General features: G+C 46.8%; 1 long non-coding RNA gene across 1 annotated transcript; it reads right to left on the bottom strand.

The window, feature by feature from the left end:
* Positions 1-3285: 3285 nt before the first annotated feature.
* On the bottom strand, positions 3286-25813 carry LOC118881307. Its single transcript, XR_005016494.1, has 3 exons — positions 25432-25813; positions 24381-24445; positions 3286-4417 (listed from the first exon to the last, which is right to left on the bottom strand). It is a non-coding gene; the product is annotated as an uncharacterized LOC118881307 (long non-coding RNA).
* Between the last annotated feature and the right edge of the window lie 337 nt (positions 25814-26150).

Raw genomic sequence — 26150 nt, 5'->3', positions numbered from 1 at the left:
TTTTTTTTTTTTTTTTTTTTGAGAGAGCAAGCTTGTCTACATAACTGGATGTGGATAGATAAAGAAATGTTTTTATTCTCAGTTCTGTTTAGACATATCCAGTTTCCCAGCTTTGTCCACTGAGCAAGATGAAAAGGTGAAGGGAAGTAAAACCTTCTCCCACTGGCTTTTAGCAAACAGGCACCACATCACCCCCCTCCCCTGAGCTCGCCAGACCTGCAGCAGCTCCGAAAGGGAGCAGCCTCTGCAATCAGCTGAGGTCACTCTACAAAATCATCAAGGCCGTCAGCCCCACGGAAACACTCCGGGTTAGAAATATCCCACATCTGTTCAAAGTCAGAGGAACAGAGTCGATAAAGCAGTAATTGTTTATACTTCTATTGAAAAGTCTTCGCTTAAAATTGAAAGAAGCAAACTCCACACTTGCAGAGAAAGTTACAAAAGCTGAGCAGAAATGGTTTCCCCTTCTGTTTACCTAAACCCCCAAGGCCTTCTTTAGAAAGGACATCTTAAATCCAAAATTTAAATGAAGGACTTTTGCTTTTTTTAAAAAATTTTATTAGAGTATAGTTGATTTACAATGTTGTGTTAGTTTTAGGTGTACAGCAAAGTGATTCAGTTATACATACACATATATTCATTCTTTTTCAGATTCTTTACCCATACAGGTTATTAGAGAATATTGAGTAGAGTTCCCTGTGTTATACAGTAGGTCCTTGTTGGTTATCTGTTTCATATATAGTAGTGTGTGTATGTTAATCCCAAACTTCTACTAATTTATCCCTCTCCCCAACATTTCCCCTTTGGTAACCATAAGTTTGTTTTCAAAATCTGTGAGTCTCTTTCTGTTTTGTAAATAACTTCATTTGTATCATTTTTTAAAATTAGATTCCACATATGAATGATATCATGGTATTTGTCTTTCTTTGTCTGACTTACTTCACTTAGTATGATAATCTCTAGGTCCATCCATATTGCTGCAAATGTCATTATTTTGTTCTTTTTTATGGCTGAGTAATTTTCCATTGTATATATATACCACATCTTCTTTATCCATTCATCTGTCAGTGGACATTTAGGTTGCTTCCATGTCTTGGCTATTGTGAATAGTGCTGCTATGAACAAAGGGGTGTATGTATCTTTTTAAATTATAATTTTGTCTGGATATATGCCCAGGAGTAGGATTGCTAGATCATATGGTAGGTCTATTTTTAGGGGGTTTTATTTTGTCTTTTTTAAACTCTTTTCTTTTTTGTTTTTTTAAATTATCTTCGGCTGCATTGGGTCTTCGTGGCTGCACATGGGCTTTCGCTAGTTGCGGCGAGCGGGGGCTACTCTTCGTTGCGGTGCGCAGGCTTCTCATTGCAGTGGCTTTTGTTGCAGAGCATGGGCTGTACGCGCGCGGGCTTCAGTAGTTATGGCAAGCGGGCTCAGAAGTTGTGGCTCACGGGCTCTAGAGTGCGGGCTCAGTAGTTGTGGCTCACAGGCTCTAGAGTACAGGCTCAGTAGTTGTGGTGCATGGGCTTAGTTGCTCCGCGGCATGTGGGATCTTCCCAGACTAGGGCTCGAACCCGTGTCCCCTGCATTGGCAGGCGGATTCTTAACCACTGCGCCACCAGGGAGTCCCTATTTTTAGTTTTTTAAGGAACCTCTGTACTATCCTCCATAATGGTTGTACCAATTTACATTCCCACCAACAGTGTAGGAGGGTTCCCTTTTCTCCACACCCTCTCCAGCATTTATTGTTTGTAGACTTTTGGATGGTGTGAGGTGATACCTCATTGTAGTTTTGATTTGCATTTCTCTAATAATTAGTGATGTTGAGCATCTTTTCATGTGCTTTTTGGCCGTCTGTATGTCTTCTTTGGAGAAATGTCTATTTAGATCTTCTGCCCATTTTTTGATTGGGTTGTTTGGTTTTCTGACCTAGAGCTGCATGAGCTATTTGTATATTTTGGAGTTTAATCCCTTGTTGGTCACTTTGCTTGCAAATATTTTCTCCCATTCTGTGGGTTGTGTTTTCATTTTGTGTATGGTTTCCTTTGCTGTGCAAAAGCTTTTGAGTTTCATTAGGTCCCATTTGTTTATGTTTTTATTTTCATTACTCTAGCAGGTGGATCCAAAAAGATATTGCTGTGATTTATGTCAAAGAGTGTTCTTTCTGCCTGTGTCTTCCTCTAAGAGTTTTATAGTGTCCAGCCTTACATTTAGGTCTTTGATCTATATTGAGTTTATTTTTGTGTATGGTGTTAGAGAATGTTCTAATTTCATTCTTTTACATGTAGCTGTCCAGTTTTCCCAGCACCACTTATTGAAGAGTTTGTCTTTTCTCCGTTGTATATTCTTGCTTCTTTTGTCATAGATTAATTGACCATAGGTGCATGGGTTTATTTCTGGGCTTTCTATACTGTTCCATTGACCTGTATATCTGTTTTTGCACCATTACCATACTGTTGTGATTACTGTAGAAGGACTTTTGCTTTTCATTAGAAGTGAATCATGTGGGAAAGGGGTAATGGCAGGCATTTATGAGCACATGTTAGAATGTTCTGGGATAATGCATTTTATGCAGTTAAAGGTGCCCTAAGGAAGGAAAATGGAGAAAAGAGAATAGTGAGACACTGGACAGAAAGTGATGCCAGGGGTCCCTGGGCCTCAAAGTCTGGAGAAAAGTGATGACCTGCAGCTCTCCAGGCCTGATTCAGGCTGTGGACCTGGATCCCTGCTGACATCCGGGATCCCTGTTAGAACAAGCCTCCAAAGCTTCACGATAGATGGCTTCATCTCAAGAAGCTCTGGACTGAGATTGTCCTCCACACCACAAGGGGGCGCCACATCATAACAAGTCTATGCAATGGAAGCTTCCAGAACACTGACCCCCCACATGTTCCCATACATTTTTTAAATTTATTTTATTGACGTATAGTTGATTTACATTGTTGTGTTAATTTCTGGTGTACAGCAAAGTGATTCAGCTATACATATATATATATTCTTTTCCATTACGGTTTATCACAGGACATTGAATATAGTTCCCTGTGCTCTACAGTGGGACCTTGTTGTTTATCCATCCTGTATATAATAGTCTGCATCTACTAACGCCAACCTCCCCCTTGACAACCACAAGTCTGTTCTCTATGTCTGTGAGTCTGTTTCTGTTTCATAGATAAGTTCATTTGTGCCATATTTTAGATTCCATATATAAGTGATACCATAGGGTATTTGTCTTTTTCTTTCTGACTTACTTCACTTAGTATGATAATCTCTAGGTCCATTTTTCTACACTTTTTAAAACATTTTTTGTCAAAAATCCCAAAAACTCTGCAAAGAGAAACAAAATAAAATTTGATTAAACGTCCTGAACCCTACCTCTATTAGGGGCAAAAATGACTTGACTCCCGTGAGATCAGGCTTACTATTTTTCCCTGGCAGTTGGAGGGAAGCTCTTATTCAGAGATGTCTTAGAGGAAAGGAGAGAAAATAGAGGAGATGTTTGAAACAGAATTTAAAATCACTCTTGAATTTTCTTTGAGTATTGTAGATACTAAACACTCACCCTTGGCAATGAATACTAAGTAACTCCTTGTCTTTCTGGAGGGTTTTTGCTTGTGCTCGTGTTATCGCTAAAATCTCATAACCTCTGAGTTAATCCTCCATGGACATGTGAGGGGAAATTAGCGTGGCCCGCACACACTTTGATCTCCTAGTTAAGCAGCCTTTTCATTTATCTCCTGAGCCCTCTGTTGAATTCTAGCAGAATTAGGAAGTTAAAGTACCAGTGACCTCTTTTTGTCTAGCAAATGTAAAGAAGTCTAAGGGGTGTGTGGTGAGTGAGAAAGTGAGTGAGTGACAGAGTGGACTTCCCTTCTAGTTTTCTAGCTCAACACCGAAAAGATGGGGAGATGCCACAGCTCAGCAAAGGACAGTGCAGATGAAAACACTTACCCTGAGTTTTCACTTTCGTAACTTAAAAAAAAAAAAAGATCTTGTCACTGAGTTTCTGCTGTGATATTGGATGCTTTAACTTGTGAAAGAGAGTCCCAGAAATGTGGGTCTTGGGGTGCATCCACTAAGGAGTTCATCTGGAAAAGGTGGAGAGGAAATTATTGTTTCTTCAGAGGGAAGAGAGTTCAGGAAGTTCGTAGACAGTAAGGAGACAATGAAGACCTCCGTCGGGAGAATCAGGATCTGAGATACAAGCTCCACATCTGCAGGAAAGGAAATCCGAGGCAGAGAGCAGCGTGCTCGCAAGGCCATCTGGATGCAGCTCATGACCTTCAGCTCAGGGGCCAGGCCCTGGAGGAGCCACAAAGGCTCAGCCCAAATTCAGTGTCACCCAGTACATTCCGTTCAGTTAAATGTTTAATAATTTTGTCAAATCATCTCCTTTCTAGTGGTCTCGTATAAATGATTCTGCCTTGTTTTTTAAAGAAAGAAAACACAATTTATTTAGCGGTTAAACACCTGAAGTCGATAGACAACCACCACCTTGCCTCAGTTACACTCACTCGTGCTCTGACGCACCCACCAGGTGCCTCCTTTGATGGCACAGATGCAAAGCAGAAAGCTCTTGTTCCACCTCTCAAATCCCAAAAGATGTCACAGGTACAGGTGGTGGAGTAGATCGTGGAAAAAACTGCAGGCATTAGCAGTTCTTAAGAGAATCCAAGTGCGTGCAAACTACCTGATGGTGAATACTCGGGCTGCCTTAGAAACTGAAATTTCTGATCAATCCAGGAGGAAGGGAAAAAAAGGCTACCTGGAGCTCGTGCTGCCAACAGGAAAGCCTGACTCTAGTGTACACAGCTTAAAAAATTATATCCCTAAGCAAAATCATCCCTCAGAAAGCTGCAAGATGGGAGGTGAAGCACGTGTTAACTAATCTTACCGAGGTAAACATTTCACAGTACATATGTGTGTCAAATCATCACATCGTATACCTTAAAGCTACACAATATTATTTGTAAATTATATTTCAGTAAAGCTGGGAAGAAAAAGAAGAAGGTGCCCAGGTCCAGGGTGCTGGTGGAAAACAAATAATGGGACAGAGAGAACTCATCAAATTACAAAAGGAACTACTGAATCCAGAGAAAATGAAAAAAATGTCAAGAACAGAAGCGGAAGCATAGACGTGTGCGTGGCTCCAGCGTGAACTGTAAGAACTTAGGTCCTGATGATGCGAACGCCAAATGGGAATCCTTCCTTTCGATGTTCTGGGAAGGCCGGAAGTGGGTGTGAGGCCAGGAGGATGTCAGAGACCTGAACTCTCATCAGGAAACAGTAGGATAAGTGTGTCATTTAATAACACGGTTATAAACACCAGAAGAAACTTCTAAATGGGTTGAAAATGGACACTGGAGGGAAAAACTGGAGTGGGGTCAGGTAGAGCAAGGCGCCACTGATTTTGTTGTAAACCACGTAGGACTGTTCCACTTTTTCAAGCATGTACATATATGAATTTGATTTTTTTAAATAAACTTTTAAATCCCCAGATCAGGTGTGTCACCTCCTCCCAAACCCCTTTGGGATTAAGTGCTCCGTCTCTTGCTCCTAAAGCACTGGGGCCAACCTCCCGCCATACTGAATCGGTCTGCTCATGGGTCTTGATGTTTCCCCACCAAACTGGAAGTGTCTCATGCCTGACCCAGAGAGGTGCCCAGGAAGTCTTTGTGGATCCAAACAGAAGCCCGGACAGGAACCCCCTGCTGACCTCCCAGAAGTGTCTGAGGTTCAGATGTGCCTCCTGAGAGGGGGTGTTGGGAGATCCCCAGATGGCATAAGGATGCGCGGTGCCTGCGGGCATCCATCAGATGGTTCACGAACAGCCAGGAGCTGTCCTTGCACAGGGCCTGCAATGTGCTCGACAGCGTGCTGGGTCCTGAGAGGACACTCGCGGGGCCAACATTAGCCTCAAAGCCCCCCTGCCCTTTGGGCGATCCACCCCAGCAGGGGGACTAATGAGGTTGTTTGGAAACGGCGCAGCTGAACGGTTAAGGCCCCAGGTCTGGAGGGCTCTGCCCTTTCCGGCACTCTCACCTTGGGCAAGACTGGCTATGGCAGTCCTCGCAAACTAATCCAGATCGCTTCCCTCGGGGGGCACTTCTGGGCCCCTGTCACCACACTTGGAGCAGAGGCTCCTGGGGGCACGCAGGGGAGGGAGCGCCCTGGGCTTTCTGCAGACTAGGCTCTGCGAGCAGGGCCGCACTCCAGACGCCTCGGTGCAGCCGGGGCTCACGCTGCCCAGCAGCGCTTCCCCCACCGAGACGTCTAGGTGCGGAGCCTCAGCGTCCCACCTCCCCTTCAGCCTGGAGGCCCCTCCCTCCAGGCTGGGAGCCCCAGGGCGGAGCTCGAGTGAAGCCCACCCCTGACCATGGAGGCCTGCGAGGCCCACTTTCGTATTCCCGAAAGTCCCAACCCCGCCCTATGCACCGGACCTAGTTTTGGAGGATCCAGGAAAGGGTGAGGAAATCTCCAAGACTGAACTCGAGGAGCTCAGGTTACCCAACCGAGGCTGAGAAGCCACTGACTGAGCATTTCAAGGCATGAAGTGGGCGATCCAGTTCCCCTGTCTGGCCTCTTGTTCCGCTTTTCTGGGCTTTTATCTCTCATAATGGAGCCCCAAAGAGTCAGACCTGAGTCCCCAGAGCACAGCAGGTATGTATGGCACAGGCCGGAAGGGGAGCCACTGTGAGTGACGACAAGCTGCTCAGGCCAGGACCCTGGGCTCCTCTCTCCCACCCCCACCTCCAGTCCATCCTCAAGGCCTGTCTATTCCTCCCACAGGACGCATTCCTGCTGTGTCTGCTCTGAACCACCTCCACTTCCTGAATCTTTCACCTGAGCACCTGGGCAGCTCCCAGCCAGCCCCCCACTTCCACTCTGCCCCCTCCCGGCCAGTCTCCCCACTGCCCCTGCAGGGGAAGCACCCTGTGTTGCTCTCCTGCTAAAGACCCACCAGTGGGTTCCAGATGCACTTATTAAAAGTCAGCCTCCTGCCACTGGCCCGAGGTCCCTGGCCACCCCTCCAGCCTCATCTCCTTTTACTGCCTGCCTCACTCGTGGCCCTCCAGACACATGGTCTTCTGTTATTGTCAGACAAAGCCAAGACCTTTCCTGCCTCAGGGCCTTTGCACTTGCTGTTTCCACCACCTGGAATGCTCCTCCCCTAATTCTTCACGCCTCAGCTCAGAATACTGCCTCCTCAGAGAGGCCTCCCCTGACCCTCCGGGCTAACTGGATCCCCCATTACTTGCCATCTCAGCACCACGTTCATGTCCGTCTTGGCTCTTAAGTGAACGTGCAGTTACTGTATTTGTCCTCTTGTTGTCTGTCTCTCTCCCCACTAGGATGTGGGTGGGCCCCTCGAGGGCAGGGACCCCGTCTGTCTACTTTGCCCTCATAGCCTCAACACATATGTGAAACAGCACTGGATATGCAGCAGGTGTTCAACAAAATTGGATGGATATATCAAAGTTCTTGATTTTGGACTTCAGAACTGTGGAAGAAAAGATGTCTGTTATTTTAACCCACCCAGTTTGTGGTGCTTTGTTACAGCAGCCCTGGGACGCCCATACAGTCACCTTCCAGCTCAGCCGTATCTTAGGCCTCTGATCTCCTGTGTCATGAAGGTCAAAATAATAACAACACGTGCTTCAGAAGACTATTACGCAGCCATAAAAAGAAACGAAATTCAGTTATTTATAGTGAGGTGGATGGACCTAGAGTCTGTGAAACAGAGTGAAGTAACTCAGAAAGAGAAAAACAAATACCGTATGCTAACACATATTTATGGAATCTGAAGAAAAAACAAAGTGGTTCTGATGAACCTAGTGGCAGGACAGGAATAAAGACGCAGACATAGAGAATGCACTTGAGGACACGGGGAGGGGGAAGGGTAAGCTGGGATGAAGCGAGAGAGTGTCATGGACATATATACACTACCAAATGTAAAATAGATAGCTAGTGGGAAGCAGCCGCATAGCACAGGGAGATCAGCTCAGTGCTTGTGTCCACTTAGGAGTGGGATAGGGAGGGTGGGAGGGAGACGCAAGATGGAGGGGATATGGGGATATATGTATACATACAGCTGATTCACTTTGTTATACAGCAGAAACTAACACAACACTGTAAAGCAATTATACTCCAATAAACATGTTAAAAAAAAAAAAAACTTTAGGGACTTCCCTGGTTGTCCAGTGGTTAAGAATCCGCCTTCCAATACAGGGGGCGCAGGTTTGATCCCCGGTCGGGGAACTGAGATCCCACGCGCTGTGCAGCACAGCCGAAACAAAAAAATAAAATAAAAATACTTTATTGCTAAAAAATGCTAACCATCAGCTGAGCCTTCAGCGAGTAGTAATCTTTTTGCTGATGGAGGGTTTGAAATAGTGTGAGAAATACTAAAATATGACACAAAGACAAGAAGTGAGCAACTGCTGTTGGAAATACGGTGCCAAAAGACTTGCTCCACAAAGAGCTGCCGCAAACCTCCAATCTGTAAGAAACACAAGATTCGGGAAGCACAATAATTATAATAGAATGTAATGTACTATGATATAATACAATGTAATATAATATAGCCTGTATAGTCAAAGAAAAGGAAATCAATATCTAGAAGAGATATATGCACCTCTACATTCATTACAGCATTATTCACAAGAGCCAAGATAGGAAAACAATGCAAATTTTCATCAACAGAGAAATGGATAAAGAAAATGTGGTATATACATAGGATATGATTCAGACTTATTAGTAGGAAATCCTACCAGTTGTGACAACGGGGACAGAACTAGAAGACATGATGGTAAGTGAAATGGGTCAGCCACAGAAGGACAAAACTGTGTTTCCGCTTATACGAGGTATCTAAAAGAGTCAAACATATATTGTCAGGGGTGGGGGAGGAGAGAATGGGGAGTTGTTCCATGGGTATAAAGTTACAGTTACACAGGATGCATATGTTCTAGAGAACTGCTGTATGACTAAGTGTCTATAGGTAACGAGGCACACTATTCTTTTCGTTCTAATTTAAAAATTTTAATTCAACTGTAACTGACCTACAACACTCTGTTAGGTCCCGGTGCATAATATCAATATTTCTATATGTTAGAAAATGATCATGGTCTAGTTACCATCTAGTTACCATCCGTCAGCGTACAAAGTTATCATGTTATTGACTGTATTCCCCGTGCTGTATATTTCATTCCCATGACTCATTTCTTTTGTAACTGGTTATCTGTTCCTCTTCATCTCCCTCACCTATTTCACTCATCCACCTACCCTCTTCTGGCAACCACCTGTTTGTTCTCTGTATCTATGAGTCTGTTTCTCTTTAGTGACATTAGTTCATTTGTTTTGTTTTTTAGATTCCACATACAAATGAGATCATACGGTATTTGTCTTTCTCTGTCTGACTTATTGCACGTAGCATAATACCCTCTAGCTCCATCCATGTTGCCACAAATAGCAAGATTTCATTCTTTTTTTTTTAATTTTAAAAACTTTAGGGGCTTCCGTGGTGGCGCAGTGGTTGAGAATCTGCCTGCCAATGCGGGGGACACGGGTTCGAGCCCTGGTCTGGGAGGATCCCACATGCCACGGAGCGGCTGGGCCCGTGAGCCACAATTACTGAGCCTGCGCGTCTGGAGCCTGTGCTCCACAACAAGAGGGGCCGCGATGGTGAGAGGCCCGCGCACCGCGATGAAGAGTGGTCCCCACTTGCCGCAACTAGAGAAAGCCCTCGCGCAGAAACGAAGACTCAACACGGTCATAAATAAATAAATAAATAAATAAAAGAACGTGAAGTTCTTAAAAAAAAGAAAAAAAAAAAAGATAAGTGACTAAAAACTTTATTTTACTTTTGGCTGCGTTGGGTCTCTGTTGCTGCATGTGGTCTCTTTTCTAGTTGCCGCCAGCGGGGGCTTCTCTTCCTTGCGGTGCATGGGCTTCTCATTGCGGTGGCTTCTCTTGTTGCAGAGCATGGGCTCCAGGTAAGCAGGCTTCAGTAGCTATGGTACGCGGGCTCAGTAGTTGTGGTACGCGGGCTCAGTAGTTGTGGCTCACAGGCTCTAGAGCATGGCTCAATAGTTGTGGCACACGGGCTTAGTTGCTCCGTGGCATGTGGGATCTTCCGGGACCAGGGCTTGAACCCATTTCCCTTTATAAAAGTGCCAACTTATAAAAGTGCTAACAAAAGATCAAGATGAAAAAAAAATTAATTACATGGGACTGAGTGAACTGATGAGGATGAGTATAATTTTTCTGACTTTGTTTGAATTAAAAAAAAAAATCCCACAAGGACTCAGAGGCAAAGAATATACAAATCAATTTTCACTGCAAAGGAAAGGAGCTGTTACAGTGGAGGATTACTGGACTGAACGTCAATATTATGACATAGTATGAGTGTGTTTCGTGTTTGGTAATTGCAGTCATTGTTGCTTTTGTTGTGGTCATCCATGTACAATGCTTGGTGTCAGTCTATTTATCTCTTGTAAAAATAAAATACAGTGTGTGTGAAAAAAACAAAACAAAACAGAAACATACCCACAGACATAGAAAACAAACCAGTGGTTACCAGTGGGGAGGAGAAAGGGGGGAAGGGCAAATTAGGGGCATGAGATTACTATGTATAAAACAGATAAGAAGCAAGGATATATTGTACAGCACAGGGAAATACAGCCATTATCTTGTGATAAATTTTAATGGAGTATAAAAATACTGAACCACTGTCTGTACCTGTGAAACATATATAATATTGCAAATCAACTATACTTCAATGAAAATAAAGTTTTAAAAAGATAAAAAAGAATAGTGTGCCTCGTTACCTATAGACACTTAGTCATACAGCAGTTCTCTAGAACATATGCATCCTGTGTAACTGTAACTTTATACCCATGGAACAACTCCCCATTCTCTCCTCCCCCACCCCTGACAATATATGTTTGACTCTTTTAGATACCTCGTATAAGCGGAAACACACAGTTTTGTCCTTCTGTGACTGACCCATTTCACTTATCATCATGTCTTCTAGTTCTGTCCCCGTTGTCACAACTGGTAGGATTTCCTACTACTAAGTCTGAATCATATCCTATGTATATACCACATTTTCTTTATGCATTTCTCTGTTGATGAAAATTTGCATTGCTTTCCTATCTTGGCTCTTGTGAATAATGCTGTAATGAATGTAGAGGTGCATATATCTCTTCTAGATATTGATTTCCTTTTCTTTGACTATACAGGCTATATTATATTATATTACATTATATTATATCATAGGACATTACATTCTATTATAATTATTGTGCTTCCCGAATCTTGTGTTTCTTACAGATTGGAGGTTTGCGGCAGCTCTTTGTGGAGCAAGTCTGTTGGCACAGTATTTCCAACAGCAGTTGCTCACTTCTTGTCTTTGTGTCACATTTTAGTAATTCTCACACTATTTCAAACCCTCCATCAGCAAAAAGATTACTACTCGCTGAAGGCTCAGCTGATGGTTAGCATTTTTTAGCAATAAAGTATTTTTAATTTTTTTTTTTGTTTCGGCTGTGCTGCACAGCGCATGGGATCTCAGTTGCCCGACCGGGGATCAAACCTGCGCCCCCTGTATTGGAAGGCGGATTCTTAACCACTGGACAACCAGGGAAGTCCCTAAAGTATTTTCTTTTTTAACATCTTTATTGGAGTATAATTGCTTTACACTGTTGTGTTAGTTTCTGCTGTATAACAAAGTGAATCAGCTGTATGTATACATATATCCCCATATCCCCTCCATCTTGTGTATCCCTCCCACCCTCCCTATCCCACCCCTCTGGGTGGACAGAAAGCACCGAGCTGATCTCCCTGTGCTATGCGGCTGCTTCCCACTAGCTATCTGTTTTACATTTGGTAGTGTATATATGTCCATGCCACTCTCTCGCTTTGTCCCAGCTTACCCTTCCCCCTCCCCGTGTCCTCAAGTGCATTCTCTACGTCTGCATCTTTATTCCTGTCCTGCCACTAGGTTCATCAGAACCACTTTTTCTTTAGATTCCATAAATATGTGTTAGCATACGGTATTTGTTTTTCTCTTTCTGAGTTACTTCACTCTGTTTCACAGACTGTAGGTCCATCCACCTCACTACAAATAGTTCAGTTTCGTTTCTTTTTATGGCTGAGTCATATTCCATTGTATATATGTGCCACATCTTCTTTATCCATTCATCTCTCAATGGACACTTAACTTGCTTCCACATCCTGGCTGGTGCAAATAGTGCTGCAGTGAACATTGTGGTACGTGTCTCTCTTTGAATTATGGTTTTCTAAGCATATGTGCCCAGTAGTGGGATTGGAGGATCATATTGGTAGTTCTATTTTTAGTTGTTTTTTTTTTTTATAAATTTATTTTCATTTATTCATTATTTTTGGCTGTGTTGCATCTTCATTGCTGTGTGCGGGCTTTCTCTAGTTGCAGCGAGCAGGCGCTACACTGTTGTGGTGCGCGGGCTTCTCATTGCAGTGGCTTCTCTTCTTGCGGAGCACGGGCTCTAGGCGTGCAGGCTTCAGTCGTTTTGGCACACGGGCCTAGTTGCCCTGCGGCATGTGGGATCTTCCCGGACCACGACTCGAACCCGTGTCCCCTGTGTTGGGAGGAGGATTCTTAACCACTGCACCACCAGGGAAGCCCTATTTTTAGTTTTTTAAGGAACCTCCATACTGTTCTCCATAGTGGCTGTATCAGTGTGCATTCCCACCAGCAGTGCAGGAGGAGGGTTCCCTTTTCTTCACACCCTCTCCAGCATTTATTGTTTGTAGATATTTTGATGATGGCCATTCTGAGTGGTGTGAGGTGATACCTCATTGTAGTTTTGATTTGCATTTCTCTAATGATTAGTGTTGTTGGGCATCCTTTTCACGTGTTTGTTGGCAATCTTATATCTTCTTTGGAGAAATGTCCATTTAGGTCTTGTGTCTATTTTTGAAATTGAGTTGTTTTTTTGATATTGAGCTGCGTGAGCTGCTTGTATATTTTGGAGATGAATCCTTTGTCAGTTGCTTCGTTTACAAATATTTTCTCCCACTGTGAGGGTTGTTTTTTTGTCTTGTTTATGGTTTCCTTTGCTGTGCAAAAGCTTTTAAGTTTCCTTAGGTCCCATTTGTTTATTTTTGTTTTTATTTCCATTTTTCTAAGAGATGGGTCAAAAAGGATCTTGCTGTGATTTATGTGATAGAGTGTTCTGCCTGTGTTTTCTTTTCCTCTAAGAGTTTTATAGTGTCTGGCCTTACATTTAGGTCTTTAATCCATTTTGAGTTTATTTTTGTGTTATGGTGTTAGGTAGTGTTCTCATTTCATCCTTTGACAGGTAGCTGTCCAGTTTTCCCAGCCCCACTTATTGAAGAGGCTGTCTTTTCTCCACTGTATATTCTTGCCTCCTTCATCAAAGATAAGGTGACCACATGTGCGTGGGTTTATCTCTGGGCTTCCTATCCTGTTCCATTGATGTATATTTCTCTTCCCTAAAGTATATTTCAATAAAGGTATGTACGTTGTTTTTTTACACACAAGGCTATCGCACACTTAACAGACTACAGTATACTGTAAACGTCAGTTTTCCATGCACGGGTACACCAAACAATTCATGTGACTTGTGTTATGGCGGTATTCGCTTCATTGCAGTGTTCTGGAACTGAAGCTGCACTGTCTCTGAGCTGGGCCTGTATACCCAGAAGTGGGATTGCTGGATCATATGGAATTTTTATTTAAAAGATTTTGAGAAAACTCCATACTGTTTTCCACAGTGCCTGCACGATGTTACATTCCTGCCTACAATATGCAAGGGTTACGATTTCTCTACAACCTTGACCACACTATGTTTAAAAAGAAAGAAAAAATTGTAGCCATTCTAACAGATGTGAGGTAACATCTCATGATGATTTTGATTTGCATTTCCCGGATGATTAGTGACGTTGAGCACCTTTTCATGTACCTGGTGCTGTGTTAAGTATTCCTAACACACATACACAGACACAAAGGGATAGAAGGAATCTTTTGGAAGTGATGAGTATATTACCGTGATGGTGGTGATGGTATCACAGGTGTGTGCATATGTCCAAACTCATCAAGTTATGCAAATTAAACCTGGGCTGGATTTTGTATATGAGTTATACATGAATAAAGCTGTAAAAGCCCAGCAACAAGTGGTATGTTTCATGAGCCGGTAAAGCCCAGGTACATCTTTTCTCCTCTCACAGGGGTGAACCCACCCAAGCAGCCATTGAACTTGGCTCACTTTCCGTTTCTTTAGTTTCCCCTTCTATTACTTTTGTGTTTCTGCTTTGTTTTCAGATTACAGCTAAGTGCTTCCCCATTTGTAGCAGCAGTGATTCTGAGTTTGGCTCTGTCGTTTGAAGACTTTTGATGGTCTCTCCAAAGCGATTAAGTTTCTACAGAGCTAATCTCAGTTAGGTGAGAGGTGACAGAGGATCTGGTTTGTTAGTCTTTTCTTAGTCTTTTCTGTTCGTCTATTTGTCTACTTTGACAAGCTCAAATCAGTTAAGAATCTCTTGCCCAATGGGAGGAGAACGGCTCTTTAATCTCTAGACTGGTGAGTGTTTATTCCTGACCCATGTCTAAGACTTTAGAACTGAAGGTGAAAGTTCCATTTCTCTGTATGTCTGTGTGTCTGTAATTCAGTAAGGTCTTTACCTCTGACAGTGTGAGTATGTAATGTTTTCCTACTTCGGGATCTATTAAAGTAGATTGTAGAGTCTCTTAAATTCAAGTGTTTCTGTCCTGATTGGCTTACAAAGATACAAATGTGCTTATAAAAATTATGTATCCCTAAAATTCTCAGAGAGAAAGGAATTTGAACTTCTGATACTTTAAATGTGCTAGAAAAGTATTCTTATGGAAATCAAGTCAGGGAATTCCCTGGCGGTCCAGTGGTTAGGACTCGGTGCTTTCACTGCCAGGGCCCGGGTTCAGTCCCTGGTCAGGGAACTAAGATCCAGCAAGCCTCTCGGTGCAGCCAAAAACACAAACAAAAAAATCAACTCAGAAATTTAAAGACTTCAAGTTTACATAATTTAGGTCAATCTTTGGCAAATGAAGCTAGTTTAATAGCTTTGGTTTAATACAAAGTTACTCCTATCTTATTTATCAGTATTAGGCATACATTGAAAACAATTCTACTTGGGTGTGTTCTTCCTAAATTTATATAGGTGTACCCATCAAATAAGCTAACATTACTTCTACTTAATATTTAAGGTTATGAAAAATGTAAATTTGTGTTTAGCCACATTTAATGATTCTTCTGACAAACTTTATTTCAACAGTAACTATGTTTTGTACTGTGTTAGCTTGTGGATACATTCCAAGATCTTTAGTTTACGTAAACCCTTGAACTGATATTAAATTGTGTTACTGACTGGATAATCATTGGATACCGAGGTCATTTCTAAGCAAGACAGAAACCTGAAACGTTGATCACTAAGCATAATCTCAAGTTCTATGCTCTTGCTGCATATGTTTATTTGTTACCTAGAGGCTATATCTGTGGGTGTGTTAATGAATGTGTTTGTCTCTGGCACTTGGAGAAGTTGTGTAAGGGATGTTTGTGGCTTCGTAATGTTGTGTTACGTGTGTTCATGAGCTCTGCTAGCCTACAATGCTGGTGTGTGATGGGCAGTTGTCAGTTATTCACTCCTAGTTTTCTTTGTGCAATGGAAGTAGCTTTGGTTCAAAGTTGTTATGAATATAATATGAATGAGGCTTGAGCAATAGTAATGTTATCGGCTGGAACAGAACTCAGGTGCAGCTGCTCATCGCTCAGAAGTCAATGTTCCAGAGACAAGGGTTGGTGGAAGAAGAAAGATGCTTTATTCAGGAAGCTGGCAACCTGGGAAGATGGTGGACTAGTGTCCCCCAGAGCATCTCCCAGTTGCCAGTTAGAGGGAAAAGGGGTTTATAGGGAAAAGACGGGAAGTCTCTGGGCTGTGCAGGTGGGGGCTACATGCAGAGTAGCACAGTCAGCTCTGACCATCATCTTGACATTGGTCATGCAGTGGTGTGGTCAGTGTCATGTTGATTGTTTCAGGCACAGTTAATCTTCAAGTCCAGTGTTGGTTTGTTCCCATTTCCTTGAGGCCAGTTCCTGGAATTGTGTAAGCCATTGGTTCAGGTCTACTCAAGATGGAGCAGCTTATGTCATAGCTCCAGTCTGGTCTTGTGCCGTAGTCCCAGAGCCGGCTCCTCGGGCCCAGTGGCCTCGTGAGGCGGAGAGGAGGGACCCCGGGAGAGGAGCGCGCCGGAGGAGCAGCCCCTGGCCCGGAGTCTCGGGAGCCCGGGGCTGGTCCGCGAGTCCCGACGGGGTAGGTGGTGCGTCTTCGGGCCTGCAGGCGGTTGTAGACCCTGCGGCCCTTGGAGAGCGGGGCTCGTGTGAGCCCGCCCTGGGCCCCGCGGGAGAGCGACCGGGAGGGTTTGACCGCTTCCTGGAGGTGGAGGGGTCGGGCTGGAGGGCAGGGCCGGCTGCTCTGAATGGGGCTCCCCTGGGACTTGTGAGTTCCGGGTGTCCTGGGGGAGCAGGGGCCACAGGCTCAGCCGGGACGTGCCGCGTCCACCCCTCCCTCCAACCCCCATCCTCCTCGTCCTCCTGCTGTCGCCGTGTCGGGCTCTCGCACGTGTCTCTCAAGGCCCATCAGCACGTTGGTTGTCTAAGCTAAGCGTCCGCTGCCCCCCTGGGTTGTGCCCCGTGGAATCGCACAGTGTAGTTAGTGCAGGATGAGTCTGCAAGGCTTCTGTCCTGCTGCCTTGGTTGAGGAAGGAAGAGATTGGGCCTGAGGAGGGAGGTGACTTGTCCCAGATCCTCACCGGGTGTGCACGTGGGGTCGCTAACAGGACTCAGAACTCCTAGGGCAGGTGTTCTGTCCACTTCAAATCAGTTTTAAGAAAAGATGTTTTTGAGCGTCGCACTTAAGTTTGTCCAAATAATTGAAAGAGTGAAACGCACCTGAGTGTATCCCTTTATCCTGGGTATCCTGTGGATTTTCTGCTCTGAAGTTGTTAGCAGAGTTGGTGAGAAGAGATAAACTCTAAGCGTATTTTAATCTCATATTTAACGACGGAGGTTTATTTTAATAGGATTCAGCGTACACTGACTACTGAAAACAAAGTATCCCCTCAGTTACCACAGTCACGTGGGAGTTACAGACCTGAGGGTGGTTGCTCCCTCCTCATTCTAACAGGCCCTTGTGAAGGTGAAAGGGCGGGTCTCCCACAGGTGTCTCTTGTGGAGCGCGGGGCGGGTGCTCGTGCACCCCGAGCCGCTTCAGTCGTAGCTTCACTGCCTGCGTTTTTTTCCTTCTCCAGGTCCGCCTCCACTGTCACAGTCCTGTACGTTGTTCCAAGAGCAGCGGAAAATGAATCGGTCTCCGGTGAGTTTTGCTGTTTACGTATTGACTTGCTGCTCTTGTTTTGTAATAACAGCTTGGGAGGCGAATAGTTCAAAATTTAAAATGGCAAAGTCGAACTAGGTAAAAGATGTGGTTAGACAAAGCGTAGAGGAGCAGGTCAGTACCAAGTGTTTCTGGCAAGTTCTACGTGTAGATCCCACGATCCTCTTATAGCCACAGTACAAGCCTTGGGTTCTTGACATTTGTGGCAAAATACCATCCCTTGCTTGACTTACATTGTCCTGCCGAAGCACTTTTGTTCTCGGGCGTGAAAGGTTTCCTTGAGGATCCCGCTGTAGGCCGCTAGCCTTCCTGAGTGACAGCCCCTAACGTGTTGACATTGGTGCCTTCCTTGTGCTTCCTGTAAGCCGAGAGCATGCTGTCCACGGAGCACTCAGTGCATGTAACTTTTCTGTTCAGTACAACACTGTTGTCCCGTAGGTACATTGTTTTCAGTGCTCAATCCAGGGATGCCGTGAGCATCATCTGGAGGAACTGCCTTGTCCCCCTTCAAGTAAATTTCCCTCTTTGTCTCTTACAATCTAACGGGGTCGCGTTACACACCAAGTAGTGATGTCTCTGGCAAAGATTCCTTATTTCCCATCTGAATTTTATCGTGCAGCCTGTGGTCTTGGTTCTGCCCCTTCCCGGAACCTGATCCGGTTGAGGTGACCTGTCATCCAGCATACAAACCAGTGGAGATTTGCCAGTCCTCACTTCAGACCACTGTCGCCTTCCCATCTGCAGAGTCTCCTATGTTGGTTTCTGTGACAGATCTCTCCTTGCTCTCTTCCTGACGGATTCTTTCTTCCGTCCTCTTTGTGTGTTGTCTTTTTACTCTTGGTTCATGACTCTTAAACCTGTCTGATCTCACCCTCTGGTGCTTTTCACCTCCAGCTTTGTCAGTTCTCCCACCTGGACCAGATAGATGCCTCTGTCCAGCCACTTGCCAGCATCTCTATGGAGTTTGTCCAAAAGGCACCTCAAATGACTAGATCCAGTAGATCCAAAAACGATTATTTACAGCTCCCCCGCCCCTTGCCTTCTCCTTTTGTCCCTGCCGGCTCATCGTTGCATCATCCAGCCTGTCACCCTACCCAGAAAAATGGGTTCATTGTAGAGTCCTTCTCCATCCTCTGTTAGCAAGTGGTTGTATTAGGCTTGTTAACGTTTTATTCTAAACGGTTTTTATTCGTTCCTCTTCATCCCATACTTGCTACCATTAAAATAGCTTATTTTTTCATTTCTGTAGTTACAGAACCTTTGCTTCTGTGCTGCTACCTCTTTCCTCCACCAGCTCAAGTGTGTTTTCCACGCTGAGTATTTCTCCTAAAATATGAATCACAGCAGTTTGTCTCCACGTGGGAAGCACTTTAGAGGTTCCCTGGGTGACTGGACAAACGAGGTTGCCATTCTGTGGAGCTATTAACCCTCGAGCCCAGCACTGGGGGAGGTCGTAACTCGCTGCTGATGCGTTTGGATGGGTGTGTGGGGTGAGATCCTGCTCGGAGAGGCTTAGGAGAGAGGAGTGGGAGAACGGGGTTTGTTGTGTTCCTAGCTTTTTCAAGACGTTTTGCTGTGACGGGGAAAAGAGAAATTGGACAGTAGCTGGAGTAGGAGCTGAGGTCCGGGGCGGGTGTTGTGTCGTGTTGTGCTGTGTTGTAACGGGAGAAACAACAGCGGGACTGATCCAGTAGACGCGTGTGGGAGCGGGGAGAGCTGCGGCCCGGGGTCCTGGCGTGGGGAGGGGGTGGCAGAGCTGGGGTGCAGGTGGAGAAGCCCTCCGATGGCTTCTCTGTTCTCAGGGAAGCAGCTCCTCAGCTGAGGGTGAGGGTGAGGTTGGGGGCTGGAGGAGAGGGCAGCGCTCTGAGGCCCAGCTCCAACCTGACCATCAGCACACACCGTTCCGCCAGCCGGGAAGACTGTACTTGCCTTCTCTGCCTGAAAAGCCATCTCGTTTCTTAAATGTGGGAGTAATTACTCTTTGAGGAGCCTGTGTGATTCCCCAGGTACTTCTCAGCTCAAAGCGCATTGAGTGCCAGTTCTGGCCACGGACATTTTCTGCTCTGCTGATGGAAGGATCCCCAGAGGAAGTGTCCTGCTTGCCTGGCTCTTGGCTTTGGCGACCCTTCACACCATCTAGTGTTGTGTCTCTTTTCCTAGATGTAAACATCAAATGTCTTCAGGTTCTGCATGTGAACTTAAAGAAGCAATTCTCTGCTTCTGGGAGCTTCTGTTCTCCTCAGGAAAGGCACTTCACAGACGTAATTACAGGAGAAGACGGGAATCCTGCCCGTCGGTAAGTAGGGAACTCCAGAGTGCTGACAAAGCAGAGCCTGCTTTTCTCTCTTTCTTTCTTTTAATTTTTATTCATTTATGTATTAATTTATTTGTTTTTGGCTACGTTGTCTCTCTGTTGCCGCGCGCGAGCTTTTTTCTCTAGTTGCGGCGAGCGGGGGCTACTCTTCGTGGCGGTGCACGGGCTTCTCATTGTGGTGGCTTCTCTTATTGCGGAGCACGGCTTCCAGGCATGCGGGCTTCAGTAGTTGTGGCTCGCGGGCTCAGTAGCTGTGGCTCGCGGGCTTAGTTGCTCCGCAGCATGTGGGATCTTCCCTGACCAGGGTTCTAACTCATGTGCCCACCATGGGCAGTCGGATTCTTAAGCACTGCGCCACCAGGGAAGTCCGAGAGCCTGGTTTTAAATGCATTGTCAGAGCACGTGGCTCAGTGACTCGGGGAAGGGTGACGGCCCTCACGTGACCAGGACTTGGGTAGCTGCAGAGGTTGGCGAGGCTCTCAGAGCAGCGTGAGGTGGGCTGGATGAGGCTCCTGAGGTGCTGGTAAGGACCTCCTTCCTTAGGATGTGGGCCTCCTGTCAGGAACAGCGGGACGTGAATGCAGGCGGACCCTGAGGTTGACTGAAGAGCCTCCCCCGTGTGCTGGTTTTGCTTTCATCCTGTGGAGAAAGTGAAACCTTGTAATTGGGACAGTGAGTCATCTGATCAAAAGATGTCATGTGTAGAGACTGTGGACGGCATGAAACGCGGGGTGGGGTGCGGTGAGTCAAGTCAGGGGGACTCTGGGCTCCAGCGCGATGCCCGACAGGAAGGGGCAAGGCCACGGCGTGTTCCCGCTGGTCCTAGGCCCCGGTAAACGGTATGGACTGTTCCCTTGGGGTTTTTCCTTAATCGCGAATGAGGTTGAGAGCGTTTTCAGGTGCTTAGAAGCTGTTTCTTCATTTTAACTGATAGACAGATTTTAGAGCAGTTTTAGGGTTACAGGAGAGTCGAGCAGACAGCAGTTTCCTGTCCCCGTCCCTCTGGGTTCCCTCCCTTGATAGCATCTCGCGCTTGTGTGGCGCGTCCTCTCAGTGGTGGATCAGAACTGACACCTAGTTCTCCCCTGGAGTCTGTAGCTTATATCAAGGCTCACTCTCTGTCCTGCTGTTCAGGTTTGGACACGTGTGATGACCTGCAGCCACCACTGCAGTGCCACCCAGTACCATTTCAGTGCCCGAAACATCCCTGGGGGCCACCTGTTCATCCCCCCCAATGCCCCCAAGCCCCCGACAGCTGCTGGTCTTGCTACTGTCTGTGTATTTTTGCCCTTTCCAGAATGTCACGTAGTTGGAATTCTTCAGTCCGTGGTCTTTTCAGACCGGTGTATTTCTGTGTTTATATGAAGGGCCTGTTCATGTCCACTGCCCGTCTTCCTGACCCAATACTGTCTTCTTTTGTTTTGTTTTGTTTTGTTCTGTTTTGTTTTCCTTGTCTTATTGACTTACAGAGTCCTCTTAAATGTTTCTAAATTTTTCCAGTTGGGGTCATGTTAGTAAACATTGTTTTCCAAGTTTTATTGTCTTTTTCCTGTATTTTCCAGCATTACTATGAAATTCATTACTTTTTTTTACTTTGAGAGGTTGAATACTATGCATTTGAAAAGTTTCTCAAAATCAACACGTTTGTGTGGGTAAGACTCCTAGTTGACAAGACCCTCCGTGGTCAGTACTGGAGTGCAGCTTCTTTGCGGGGGGAGGCGGGGGAGGTGGGAGAAATGCGTCGGTCTCGTGGTTCCCTTTCTGTTGGTTCTTAGTTCCCCTTTCTGGTTCTGGGCACTGCATCAGCCACTCTCCTGGGATAGGCCAGGCTGGTGGGGTCCTCACTTGCTGTCTCTGGAGGCTGTGTGTGTCTGAGAACACCTTTCTTTTTCCCTGACTAGCGAGAGGACTCTTTTGGTTAGGGAGCGGCATCCTAGGACTGCGGCCCTTGGGCCTGTTCTGTGTCATTTGGGCCCCAGCCATGCGTGGGAGATCTCTGACACACGGATGCCACTGTTAAAGTCCTCTTGGGTGTTTGTCATTTACAATCCTCTGAGGAATACTCCTTTTCTCTAATGGAATTCCAGTGCTTAAGCTTTCTAGCCACTCATGAAAGGAATCTCAGAAAGCAAAGGAGACCCGTGCTCTCTGCCCCCAAGCAGGGGAGTGAGCCGACCCTGTTAGCCTCACGCTGAGAACATGGCTTGTGGGAAACGTGTAACCAGTGCTGCGTTCTGTGATTACAAGGCCGTCTGTGGAATCTTACTGTACCAAGTGGTCTTTTTTTTTTAATTGTATGTATGTATGTATGTATGTATGTATGTATGTATGTATGTATGTATGTATTTATTTATTTATTTATTTATGGCTGTGTTGGGTCTTCGTTTCTGTGCGAGGGCTTTCTCTAATCGCGGCAAGTGGGGGCCACTCTTCATCGTGGTGCGCGGGCCTCTCACCGTCGCGGCCTCTCTTGTTGCAGAGCACAGGCTCCAGACGCGCAGGCTCAGTAACTGTGGCTCACGGGCCTAGTTGCTCCACAGCATGTGGGATCCTCCCAGACCAGGGCTCGAACCCGTGTCCCCTGCATTGGCAGGCAGATTCTCAACCACTGCGCCACCAGGGAAGCCCCCAAGTGGTCTTTTAAGACACATATGTCATGGGTTGTTCCCTTGTGTTTTGAAACGAACCTAAAACCCCTAAATATTTGCAGTTCTGATTGCTTTCTTAATTTGTTATCCAGGTTTTCTGAAATCCATTTTCTTAAAGTTTAAAATGCAAGAAGAGTGCAATTTTCTAATCTTCCCTTTTCATAAAAGTGAACGTGGGCAAGCCACTTAACCCATCACCAAATAGAAAATCATTTGGAACATTCACAATAATGCTGTTTTCAATCAACAACAGTGCATGTATTTTTATGCCCATTACAAGTGAAAACTATAATGTTTTCTTATTGTGCTGTTTTTTTCTCATCAGGCAAAACTACAAGCAACTAACAACCCCCACTACGAATCACACATTTTGTGAAATTACAAATGCAAAACCGGAAAGTAGAATAAGGTGTGCGTGATTCTACTTATGCATTATAATTAGACTAGTTCACGGTCTGATCCCTCACTCTCTTGCATTTGGTAATAACTTCCAGTGTGTGAACGTGTGGGCCCCCAGTCTTCATCCGGGCAGCCACAGGTGTGACCGGTGACGCCTGAATGGAATTTGGGCAGAGCTTCTGGAAGACTTGCTGTCGCTTTCTGAGACAGGCTTCTCGAGGCTGAGCCGAGGCAGTTCTGCACAGACACTCGTCTGCCTTGGGCGGCAGCCACCTCTTCCCCCGCCCCGTGTGTCCCATCAGCAGCTGGGCACCCTCAGCCTTCCCAGGCCAGCAAAGCCTGGGTCCCGGACATCTCTGCATCTGGAGCTGGGGGTCAGGAGACCTGGCATCTCAGGGGACCTTGCTAACAGGACCCATCCTGCCTCTTCGATTGTTCCACGTAAAGAACATTGATTTTCAGTCAATGTCAGGAGTTTGTTGCCATCTGAAAGGGCCTCTGAGCTTGGCATGGTCTTTTCCTTCACCTCCTCCACACCATTCCTTAGTTACCCTGCGGCACGTGGGATCTCGGTCCCCTGACCAGGGACTGAACCCAGGCCCCCTGCATTGTAAGGCAGATTCTTTACCACTGGACCACCGGGGAAGTGCCTACCCTTATGTTTTAACAGTTTTGGAGGTCTTCACAGAGATCCTGGATGGATTCACCTAACAGCACCAGGTAAACTTCGTGTCAAGAGTAGTGCACCTCAATCCTCAAAAATTTTAAAGTAGAACTATTATAGGATCCAGAAATTCCACTTGTATTTTTTCGGAAGAAAACAAAAACACTAATTCAAAAAGACACATGCACCCCTTTGTTCGCTGAGCATTGCTTATAATAGCCAGTGTATAGATGCAACCTAAGTGTCCATCCATAGTTGAATGGATAAAGAAGATGCGTCATATATATATATATATATGGCTACACGCACACACACAATGGACTGTTAGCCATAAAAAAAAAAAAACAAAGAATGAGGGGCTTCCCTGGGGTGCAGTGGTTAAGAATCCGCCTTCCAATGCAGGGGAAATGGGTTCAAGCCCTGTTCCCGGAAGATTCCCACATGCCACGGAGCAACTAAGCCCATGTGCCACAACTACTGAGCCATGCTCTAGAGCCTGCGAGCCACAGCTACTGAAGCCCGCTCACCTGGAGCCCATGCTCTGCAACAAGAGAAGCCACCGCAATGAGAAGCCCATGCACCGCGAGGAAGAGAAGCCCCTGCTTGCCACAACTAGAAAAGAGGCGGCATGCAGCAACAAAAAGACCCAACGAAGCCAAAAGTAAAATAAAAAAATCTTTTAAAATTCAAAAAAAAAAGAATGAAATCTTGCCATTTGTGGCAACACGGATGGAGCTAGAGGGTATTGGATCGTGGGATCTACGCATAGAACTTCCCAGAAACACTTGGTACTGACCTGCTCCTCTATGCTTTGTCTAACCACATCTTTTACCTAGTCCGACTTTCCCATTTTAAATTTTGAACTATTCGCCTCCCAAGCTGTTACTACAAAACAAGAGCAGCAAGTCAATACGTAAACAGCAAAACTCACCGGAGACTGATTCATTTTCCGCTGCTCTTGGAACAACGTGCAGGACTGTGACAGTGGAGGCGGACCTGGAGAAGGAAAAAAACGCAGGCAGTGAAGCTACGACTGAAGCGGCTCGGGGTGCACGAGCACCCGCCCCGCGCTCCACAAGAGACACCTGTGGGAGACCCGCCCTTTCACCTTCACAAGGGCCTGTTAGAATGAGGAGGGAGCAACCACCCTCAGGTCTGTAACTCCCACGTGACTGTGGTAACTGAGGGGATACTTTGTTTTCAGTAGTCAGTGTACGCTGAATCCTATTAAAATAAACCTCCGTCGTGAAATATGAGATTAAAAAACGCTTAGTTTATCTCTTCTCACCAACTCTGCTAACAACTTCAGAGCAGAAAATCCACAGGATACCCAGGATAAAGGGATATACTCAGGTGCGTTTCACTCTTTCAATTATTTGGACAAACTTAAGTGCGACGCTCAAAAACATCTTTTGATTTGAAGTGGACAGAACACCTGCCCTAGGAATTCTGAGTCCTGTTAGCGACCCCACGTGCACACCCGGTGAGGATCTGGGACAAGTCACCTCCCTCCTCAGGCCCAATCTCTTCCTTCCTCAACCGAGGCAGCAGGACAGAAGCCTTGCAGACTCATCCTGCACTAACTACACTGTGCGATTCCACGGGGCACAACCCAGGGGGGCAGCGGACGCTTAGCTTAGACAACCAACGTGCTGATGGGCCTTGAGAGACACGTGCGAGAGCCCGACACGGCGACAGCAGGAGGACGAGGAGGATGGGGGTTGGAGGGAGGGGTGGACGCGGCACGTCCCGGCTGAGCCTGTGGCCCCTGCTCCCCCAGGACACCCGGAACTCACAAGTCCCAGGGGAGCCCCATTCAGAGCAGCCGGCCCTGCCCTCCAGCTCGACCCCTCCACCTCCAGGAAGCGGTCAAACCCTCCCGGTCGCTCTCCCGCGGGGCCCGGGGCGGGCTCACAGGAGCCCTGCTCTCCAAGGGCCGCAGGGTCTACAACCGCCTGCAGGCCCGAAGACGCACCACCTACCCCGTCGGGACTCGCGGACCAGCCCCGGGCTCCCGAGACTCCGGACCGGCGGCTGCTCCTCCGGCGCGCTCCTCTCCTGGGGTCCCTCCTCTCCGCCTCACGAGGCCACTGGGCCCGAGGAGCCGGCTCTGGGCCTACGGCACAAGCTCCCTTCAGGCCCACGTCCCTCCCGGGACCTCGCTCTGCCGCGCGCCGCAGACGGTCGGGCACTGCGCCGCCGCCGCCCGCCCGGCCCCTGCGGCCCAGCCCGCGGGCTCCGCGGCTCGCGCTCGGGGGTCCCCGTTCCAGCCTCCGCCCGGCCCACGCGAACCCTCGCCCGCACAGCCCGCGCCCGCTGGCTGCCGGCCCGGCCGGACGGCGTCCAGCCCCGCACGCCCCGCAATCCTCACCCGCCAGCCGCCAGGACCTGAGAACGACGACCAGCAGGGGCCTGGGCACGCACTGGAAGCGGGGGCGGCGCGGCAACGGTGCGCGTGCGCCAACACGCACAAACCGCGAGGCGCACCTGCGCAGGGGGACGCCCGAAATCCGCCTGCCAAAGCCCGCCTGGAGAGCGGGACAAGCACCAGGACTCTATTTCCCAGAAGTCTCCGCGCCGTCAAGTTAGGGAGCGTCATAAGTGTCTCCAGCACATCTGGCGGTGAAGAACTGCTGTGCTGCGAGGGTGGGCCGCCTGGACCAGGGACTCAATGGCCCATTTGTCTTCACTCCTGTTAGCG

This window comes from Balaenoptera musculus, chromosome 15, assembly GCF_009873245.2.
Source record: "Balaenoptera musculus isolate JJ_BM4_2016_0621 chromosome 15, mBalMus1.pri.v3, whole genome shotgun sequence".
NCBI lineage: Eukaryota > Metazoa > Chordata > Mammalia > Artiodactyla > Balaenopteridae > Balaenoptera > Balaenoptera musculus.
This window is presented reverse-complemented; position numbering and strand designations above follow the sequence as displayed.